The 10,151-nt window shown below is 43.9% G+C and overlaps 1 protein-coding gene across 2 annotated transcripts in view; it reads right to left on the bottom strand.

The window, feature by feature from the left end:
• Positions 1 to 3,312, bottom strand: part of pkib (protein kinase (cAMP-dependent, catalytic) inhibitor beta) — a 46,719-nt gene extending 43,407 nt beyond the window's left edge. For both annotated transcript variants that reach the window (XM_063222373.1, XM_063222372.1), the window contains exon 1: positions 3,157 to 3,312. The gene's annotated coding sequence lies outside the window, so the exon portion shown is untranslated. The remainder of the gene's footprint in view (positions 1 to 3,156) is intronic.
• Positions 3,313 to 10,151: the final 6,839 nt, after the last annotated feature.

Below are 10,151 nucleotides of genomic sequence, written 5' to 3'. Positions count from 1 at the left end.
CATTTTAACCTTGTTGATTGTTCAAAAACAGCGGATGATTCATATGCCACAGATGCAAATAGATTTTCACAAGCCGATCTGAACAAAATCGCCGTGCTGTTGCAACTGCTCAGTATCCTATATAAATAAACAAATTCTGTTGTTCTGAAAAAACATAGTCACATGGCGAGCTCAAAAGGCTGCAATACTTGCATGGCTTTGCAGAAAACTCTTGGATGACATTCATAGAGTAGGGATTTCAGCTCTGAGGTCAATTTTAGATGAAAAACAACAAGCTTTCAGGTAGTGATTTTGGACAGAAAACCCCTCAGTCCAGTAGTAGACTAATACTGTTAGTTAAGCCACCACAGCCACCACACTGTCATGGGCCATTTGAACTCACAGGGCTGACGTAGAGTTAAAGGGGATTGGATGGGAAAAGATGGCTGTCACACAGATCTGTGTGTGTGTGGGATGCTGAAGGCAGTTATACTTATGTATGTGTGTGGGTGAGAGAGAGAGAGAGAGAGAGAGAGAGAGAGAGAGAGAGAGAGAGAGAAAGAGATGTGTGTGTGTGTGTGTGTGTGTGTGTGTGTGTGTGTGTGTGTGTGTGTGTGTGTGTGTGTGTGTGTGTGTGTGTGTGTGTGTGTGTGTGTGTGTGGAGGGGAATGGTTGCGGTCATGCGTGGGGGTCACACAGATTGGCGTGCAGAAAGCGGGAAGATGTGAGTGGATGAGTCTGTGCCTGTGTGTCTGTGCGTTTGTGTGTATGTGTGTGTGTGTGTGTGTGTGTGTCTGTGCGTTTGTGTGTGTGTGTGTGTGTGTGTGTGTGTGTGTGTGTGTGTGTGTGTGTGTGTGTGTGTGTGTGTGTGTGTGTGTGTGTGTATGTATGTGCGTGCATGTGTGCGTGTGTGTGCGTGCGTGCGTGCGTGCGCTATAATAGTGCATTGGGTGGGTTTGAGTGGGTGGAGAGGATGGGCATGGGGCATTGGCAGTATGGTGGGTGGTGGGCAGTGCAGTGTAGTGTAGTGTGACGGGGAGCCCAGCCATGGCTTCGACTGTGCCGCGTGGCCGGGCAAACTGTGCCCAAAGCGTACATGAGCTGCAGAATGGGGCTGCTAGGCAGTGTTGCCAGATTGGGCGGTTACCCGCCAAATTGGGCTACTGGGGATGGCCGTCTGCGGGTGAAAATGGGGAAAACTGGCCATTTGGCGTTTTTTTTCTGCCGCTTTATGCCTATAGAAATCAATGTCATTTGCTGAACTTGGGCGGAATTTAGCGCATTTTGGTGGTTTTTGAGAACGTTTTGGGCGGGATTTGGCAACACTGCTGCTATGTTGTCCCCGCCAACTTCTGCTGTCACTACCCATAAGCATTAGCATCCCATCTACTTTTAGCATCTTCCACGGGGAGGCAGAACCGAGCAGTTTCCTCTTGACCTGACGACCACCCACCCCCACAGCCCCCCTCATCCATCTCTTATCATCACTGACTGCCATAACAGTACACATTCCCTCCTATTAACCCCTTAAGACGCGGCTTTATACATTTGTTGTTACCAGTATGGTAATGAACAAGTCGTGGTGCATTACTAAAGGCCCTGTGTTGTGTCATAAGTTAGTATTGTAGTGCTATGGTAGTTACATTTCAATGACTATTACAGCGTGCCACAGGAGGTATGGCGTGCATTAAGGGGCTATAACCAATGAATAATGCAACATCCACAATTTGCAGAATGCAAAGCGCTTCCTTCAATAATAACCTATAGAGTGGTCAGTGTAAAACCCCCTCTGTGACTGGAGCATGCTACTCCATATTTTCCATGTCTAGTGACATTTTCCTGTGTAATGTTTTAGGTTACGATAAAAACAAATTCTCCATTCCCGTGCAGGCAACTGAAGTATCCTTCAACAACAGGACTACACACGAGAGAATTGTAATAGCTTAACACACACAGGTGGCTGTAAGTGAAACAGAGAGGGGATGGGTGTGTGAGTAGGCCTACTCTCAGTGACATGAAAACACGTGAACGGAGTCGCCTTCTTGAACAAAGGTGAACACCAGAAAACATGTTTCCTGTCTGCCATGAGTTTTCTAGGACAAAATGATGTCAGTATGGCCTATACAATATTGTATGGGTGAAATCTAGTGATGGTGTGGCATTTCTCTGTGATGTCGGCTTAAATAATTAGCATTCTGTTGACATTAAAATCCTGTCTATAGCCAAGTCAAGATGACATGGGAGACCCAGCCTCAAGCATTCGTATACCAACTCACAAGACCAGATGATGCCATGTCAAGCTGAAAACAAATAATTGATCTTCTTCAATCGATTCCTCACACTTCCCCATAGCCAATGGACCCCAAAATTGTGGTCCTCCTCCCCTACTGCCACCACAGACAGTCATCTCTCCAAGGTCAGCCAACTACTCAGCTGTCCACCTGCTGTACCCCCCACGCCTTTCCTAAATACCTGTTCTCCTCATCTTGCGAAATGCGTTCATTAGGCTATAGGCTACCTCACCACCCAGATTCAGATAGGCTATTAACCGTGGGGATGTGTGAGGTCGCATGAACTAGTCTGCATGTCTAGCATACGTGTTTTTTATTTCGAATAGCCTACTTTGACTGCATACTGCTTTTAAATAAATGAATGTCTGTGTTGGATTGTATTGCAATTGGGTTGATCAATCCATCGACATCCAGCATATTCTTTTCTAGACGGGACAAATAAAAACGGTCGAATATGCAGTGGCATGCCATGGTGCTCAACAAGACAATTGAGATTTCTTTGAAAATGCATTTGTTGCAACAACCCCTGTGAAGACCACGTCGAATGGCTAATATTGATGGATTCAATACCGTGCGCCTCTCAGTCAACTGACAGAATAAAAAAACGCATTCCAAGTTGCGCGCCACCGACACGTTTTAATTTACGTTTAATTAATTTACGTAGGGGATGCTAAATTGATTGCCATTCAATGCCATTCATTGGATTAATTGGTAGAGATGCAGAATGGGAAGGCAGCCTCGGACAGGCTATGTAACAATGCATCTGGATTTCAGAGCTCTCTCCCTGCAACTTGCAACCTCAATAGCCTGTCTGTGGTCACAAGACAATACTGTAATAACAAAAGGCGCGTACAACACCGCAGTAAAAAGATAGACAATTGCTCACCCAGGACATTCAGAACAGCAGGTGACAACCGAGATGAGATTTCTCTCTCCGATTCAGAAAACAGAGCGACTATCCATCAGGAGGACACTCGGTGCTCCGTCCACACTCCTCGTGAAGCTCTCTCACTCTGCCTGCCCGAGTCTGAGATTAGTGCTAGTAGAGCACAGCTACCCCCACGACCGTGACATCACAGGCACGTTCTTTTGCCGTGGACGCGCAAGAAGCGCCAAACAATGCATTGGTTCAAACGCACATGTGCTACGCTTTATCTATAGACTGCCACAAGCTACACTTTCTGACGTGAATGGTCGATGACTGTCTGGTCACAAAAAATGACTTCTCTCATGAGTTTGTGTTTCCTCGTTCTAAAAATGTCTTCCCATCATCCACCATTGTAGGCCTATCCGAGGCAAATGCTTGACCATGCAGGTAATAATAATGCATGACATCACATAGGCAGGCTGTAGTCCAAATATACAATACAAGCCGCAATATCATAAAATGGTAACACATTGGATGCATAAAAAGCATTATAAAGATTTACATTATCACATTTTTTATTGTGTCCAAGTTTATTCGTGCTTTATAAAATATCTACAAATAATGTGTTCAGGATTTTACAAACCTTTTAACAGAATATGTTTTATTCATTTACACAGGGGCGGATTAAGAAATTATGACCCCCTGGGCCAGACACTGTCTTGGCCCCCCATATCCCTAAAAAAAAACGCATCTTGATCCAGGTAATTGGACGCTACGATACACCCCAGCCCCCAGCAATTTCCTCCATTCTAATCAATTTCAGGGCAAGGAATGGCAAATCCCATCTGACTCACTCTCTCAAATTTGAGATGTTGAGACAAAGTTATTGTCACATGGCTTGGACCTGACTTGGCCTGTGGGACTATGCCAGTTAATTGTACACTATATTGGCTGGCACATGAAGCATCTTGGAAAGATTATTATTGCGAAGGCGGTTTTGAAGACCGGTTTGGGTCGTGGCTGAGGGACCATGTTGGCCTGGCCCCTTGGGGCCTCTGGCCCACTGTGGGTCGAGGCCATGGGGCCAAGCTGGCCTGGCCTCTTGGGGCCTTGGCCCTTTGGCCCCCTTGGGCCCCTGGACCTGGCTTGGCCTAGGGACATCGTATACTATATTGGCTGGCACATGAAGCAACTTGAAAAGATTAGTGTTGCAAATGTGGTTTTGAAGGCTGATTTGGGTCGTGGCTGTGGGGCCAAGTTCGCCTGGCCCGTTCGGTAGGCCCGTTCATTAATCCACCCCTGCATTTACAAAATGTAAATAATATATATATATATATATATAATTTTTATTTATTTTTATTTTTTTTATTATTATTATTTTTTTTTTTTTAAATCACGTCATGGGGGCAGTCATGGGTAAGCGGTTAGGGCGTGAGACTTGTAGCCCAAAGGTTGCCAGTTCGACTCCCGACCCGTCAGGTTGGTGGGGGGAGTAATTAATCAGTGCTCTCCCCCATCCTCCTCCATGACTGAGGTACCCTGAGCATGGTACCGTCCTGCCGCACTGCTCCCTTGGGGCGCCATTGAGGGCTGCCCCCTTGCATGGGTGAGGCATAAATGCAATTTCGTTGTGTACAGTGTGCAGTGTTCACTTGTGTGCTGTGGAGTGCTGTCACAATGTTGTCACAATGACAACGGGAGTTGGAGTTTCCCAATGGGCTTTCACTTTCACATAACGTTTCCCACTCATATACTCATTTATATGTTTTTTGTGTGTCTTTTCAACTTAATTGATGACAGGACAGTAGGAGAGGTTGACAGGAAGCGAATGGGCAGAGAGATGGGGAGGGGTCTGCGAATGACCCGGGCTTGAATCGGCAGGCCACAGGTGTAGCAGCCCAGTGTTAAGGGCCCTGACCGCTGGAGGGGAACGCGCTGGAGGTGGCTACGGGCCTGTGCTGTCTGCTGACGGAGGGCATATCGTCTGGGCTTGTCCTGGCCCCGAAGGTAAGCAGGTCCCCCCTACATTCCATCCACACATTAGTTCACACATTCTTAAGGACACATTAATGCACACATAACATTAGGAGCTAGACAGGGATCTCTAACTACCTAATACCTACCGTTAGAGCCATGCTAGGGCCATTGTTCATCATTAGTTGATTATTTACTATGTTTTTATAATGCCTTTTTAGTTTTTATACATCCATTAGGCCTAGGCTATTATAAACTATACCCATAAATGATACACAATTTAAAAAAAGAAAAAATACTACAACACGTCGCAATATCACTTTTTGGTCCACTTAAAGAGGACTGAGTTTGGTTCACTCAAAGGTGACTAGGTCTGGAAATACCCTATACAACACAACATTAGTCCAACTGAGCAGTGATTGGGTATATGTGGTGTAACGGAGGCTAACTAGCACAGAGTTGGCGTGGAACGTTGGTAAAACCTCCCTCCGATAGCCTCATACAGTCTCGTGCCGTTGGGCCGAGAGACTAGTCTCTTGGCCCAGCGGTATCGTACTGTGTCTCCCATTGCCGAACCGTTGTAGTTGACGAGGTCGCACGTTCGATCCCCGAGGGGGGTGAACAGGTGCAAGATGACCTCCGTCACAGTGGTGCCGCTGACCCGGGATGGGAGTGAGGTTTAAGGGGGGAGAGTGTAACGGAGGCTAACTAGCACAGAGTTGGCGTGGAACGTTGGTAAAACCTCCCTCCGATAGCCTCATACAGTCTCGTGCCGTTGGGCCGAGAGACTAGTCTCTTGGCCCAGCGGTATCGTACTGTATCTCCCATTGCCGAACCGTTGTAGTTGACGAGGTCGCACGTTCGATCCCCGAGGGGGGTGAACAGGTGCAAGATGACCTCCGTCACAGTGGTGCCGCTGACCCGGGATGGGAGTGAGGTTTAAGGGGGAGAGTGTAACGGAGGCTAACTAGCACAGAGTTGGCGTGGAACGTTGGTAAAACCTCCCTCCGATAGCCTCATACAGTCTCGTGCCGTTGGGCCGAGAGACTAGTCTCTTGGCCCAGCGGTATCGTACTGTGTCTCCCATTGCCGAACCGTTGTAGTTGACGAGGTCGCACGTTCGATCCCCGAGGGGGGTGAACAGGTGCAAGATGACCTCCGTCACAGTGGCATATACTGTATAGAGATGTACAGGATCCAAGATCCGGTTCCGGTTCCGGGTCCGGCAGGATAATAGGGTTTTTCAGACTATCCGGATCCGGCAGTATCTTAAGCAGTGGATCCGGTATCCGGCAGTTACCTAAAAATCAGGATGGGGCATCTCTACTTTTTACGTAGCCTAGGCTTTTCAGTCAATCTTTCACCACCCCAATCGCTGCATGGAGAGAAAGCCCTTTGGAAGCGGCCGTTGAAGGCAGTTTGCGCCAACGTAATAAAAAGGGCCCATGTGTGCGAGTTGGCTATGTGTTTCAACCCTTTCGTAGGATCCGGTATCCGGTTCCGGTTCCGGCAGGATCTTAAGCAGTGGATCCGGTATCCGGCAGGATGCTAAAGATCAGGATCTGGGGCATCTCTAATACTGTATGTGTATGTAATCAGGGCTGGATTAAGATGGCCAGGAGCCCTATGGCTTATGTCAAATCAAGTCAAGTGTACTTAATTGTAAAAGTTCGAAATTGTGTTTGACCAGTCTCCACATTACCACAATAATCTCTCTCTCTCTCTCTCTCTCTCTCTCTCTCTCTCTCTCTCTCTCTCTCTCTCTCTCTCTCTCTCTCTCTCACACACACACACACACACACACACACACACACACACACACACACACACACCACCACCACCAACAACAACAACAACAACAACAACAACAACAACAACAACAACGTACATATTCAGACATGAATTGGCATTCTGTCTCTGACACATTCACTCACAACACACACACACAGCGCAACACAACACAATGGGTTCCTCTAGGCCACGGGCTACAAACTCCTGATGGCCATCACAGAGGGAAAATGTCATGACAATATTAGACGGCATCATAATTCCATGCTAGGAATTTAAAACTCTCGACATAGTAGATGAATTTTTCAACATCATATCATCCACATCTAGCCTGTGCGCACTAGTGTGTGAGAATAATGAACTCAAGGGAGATTACATGCACCTGCCTGGCTTAATCGGTGTTGCCTAAAATAAAATGGCAGGCAGCAGAGGCTGCTGGAGACACACTTAATTATGCAGCGCGTTTGGCGACAGCTAGTGTGAAAATTAATTTGCCAAGGTGTAATAGTGTCTTTTAAATATGCATGTATTGCTTAAGATAGCACAGGGAAAGCATACTTCACCATTAGTTGCTTGTTCTCAACATGGGCTTTGTCTTACAGCATTGTCAAGTCAAGTCAAGAGTACTTTATTGTCAAAAATCTATGTAACAGGGTTAACACAGAAGTTTGAAATTGCGTTTGACCAGTCTCAAATGTGCAGTTTAAACTAAACATATAAACATAGGCCTATAAATAAGACATTGACATTACACGCCCCCACGCGCACACACACACACACACACACACACACACACACACACACACACACACACACACACACACACACACACACACACACACACACACACACACACACACACACACACACACACACACACACACACACACACACACACACACAGCAGAAGCCCAATCAGTGGTCATACGGTAATGTGAAGTTGTGTAGATGCTGTGGCATGGTGAAAGAAATGTTAATGAAATGTATGTCAATTATACACATTTTTTACCTTCTGTTCATCTTTCTATTGAGTTTTAAGTTGGGTAAATTCATCTTAACAAAATAATGTCAAAACTCAAAACATGAAAACATGAATTGTTCCTTAGTGTCGTCCAGAGAGAATAGGCCTCATTGTAGAGCATTAGAATTAGAATTAGAGATTAGAATTCTCTCTCTCTCTCTCTCTCTCTCTCTCTCTCTCTCTCTCTCTCTCTCTCTCTCTCTCTCTCTCCATACACACGAGAAGAGCTACACATCCCTTTCCAACAGACATTTCAGTTTTTTTCCCAAGCTTAATCTGAAATTACTTCAAAAATATGGCAACACTTTACTTAAGGGATACATCTATTAGCACTAATATATACAATATCCCTGTATAAGTAACTTGTAAGGCATGTACAAAGCAAAATCAAACATTTGTTAGACATGTATTCGCACATGTCTTGTTCATGCACAATAAGGGATTTATTACCAATTTAACCTTAGTAACCTCACCTTAGCGTTTGCTTAGTACATGCCTTACAAGTTACTTATGCAGGCATTAACATTGTATGTATTAGTGCTAATAGATGTATCCTTAAAATAAAGTGTTACCAAAAAGATTATCTTAAACAAAGGCCTATATAAAACATGTCACATTTGAAACACACTTGTTTGAAAGTCCATTATTTTAAGAGAAAAAAACCATTTCATATCAACTGTGTAATATAACAACTCTGTCATAACAACTGTCACAGCTAATGAGTTTTTAAGTTAGGAAAATTCATCTTAACAAAATGATTATGTCAAAACTCAAAACATGAAAACACGAATTGTTCCCTAGTGTCGTCCAGAGAGAATAGGCCTCATTGTAGAACAAAATTAGAATTCCCTCACTCTCTCTCTCGCTCTCTTTCTCCCTCGCTCCCCCCTCTCTTTCTATCACTCTCTCTCTCTCGCTCTCTCTCTCTCCCTCTCTCTCTTTATCTCTCTCTCTCTTTTTCTCTCTCTCTCTCTCTCTCTCTCTCTCTCTCTCTCTCTCTCTCTCAAACATAGGCCTATATAAAAAATATGTCATATTTGAAACACACTTGTTTGAAAGTCCATTAACAAGTAGCCTATTTTAAGAGACAACTCCATGTCATAACAACTATGTTGTAACAACTCTGTCACAACAACTGTCACAGCTAATGAATGACACATTTGACGAAGGCGTACCACAGTTGACAACCATTTTTTTGTATTGTGTATCAGTATTGTGCTAACTGCAGACCTCAGAGATTTCACCACAAGATATGCCTTTATCAATTCATATTTGATATGCTTTATCTGTATACTATATAAAATCAATTTCTAGATCAGGTTCTTGATTATGTTGAAAAACAGTTGACGGACAATTAATCCTCTTCAACACCATCCAAAAGTATGGATTAAAATATTGAGGAGGTGAACTCAAAACTTACAAAAGGTCTTCACATTACTATCCAAAGAGGTAATGACATTTATATTTATATTCATATCCATATTATATTCATATTGATATGACCAAATCATTGCTGATTTATTTTTGTAAATATTTTATTTAAAAAAACAACGTTTTTTACTTTTCAATATGAAGACATTGGGATAGGACAGCATAAAAAACAGTAATATGCATTCATTTTCTCAGAGAAAAATTACGTTATTTGTTGACTTATTTGTAAATGACCCATAAAGTCACAGATGTCACAAACACTGCCAGACTCCACTTTGCGTCATACCCCAATTCACCTTACTCGTTATAAATCAAACACAAACCCACAGCCTCACGTGGCTTATTACGTAATTAAAACACTAATATGATATTACATAGTTGCAGCTTTGCAACATCATACTATTAGTCAACAGTTCAGAGTTCCATGCACAGCTCCTAGGTCCTAGGGGTGGCAACAGAATCAAGCAACTTTTAAGGAGGGAAGCGTACTGGATTAATGAACTGTCAACTATTGAACCATTGGGACTGATTGAAGCACAGGACTTGAGTTGTTTTTTGTAAATATTGTGTAAATATGTTGGTATATGTAAATTGTGCAGATTTTCATCTTGTAACATTTGAACTAACTGAAATGAAATGACTGGAATTGAGTATGGGTTTTACTGATGGTCTTTTTGATATAATGTTGTCCACACTGGATGGGATTGCTCTGCTTTTCTATTGTAGATAGTTCTATGTATTATATGTATTATATGTTGCATTTGAAAAAGATGACTTTAAGAGAAAACCATGTGACACG

Source organism: Engraulis encrasicolus, chromosome 18, assembly GCF_034702125.1.
Source record: "Engraulis encrasicolus isolate BLACKSEA-1 chromosome 18, IST_EnEncr_1.0, whole genome shotgun sequence".
NCBI classification, from domain to species: domain Eukaryota; kingdom Metazoa; phylum Chordata; class Actinopteri; order Clupeiformes; family Engraulidae; genus Engraulis; species Engraulis encrasicolus.
This window is presented reverse-complemented; position numbering and strand designations above follow the sequence as displayed.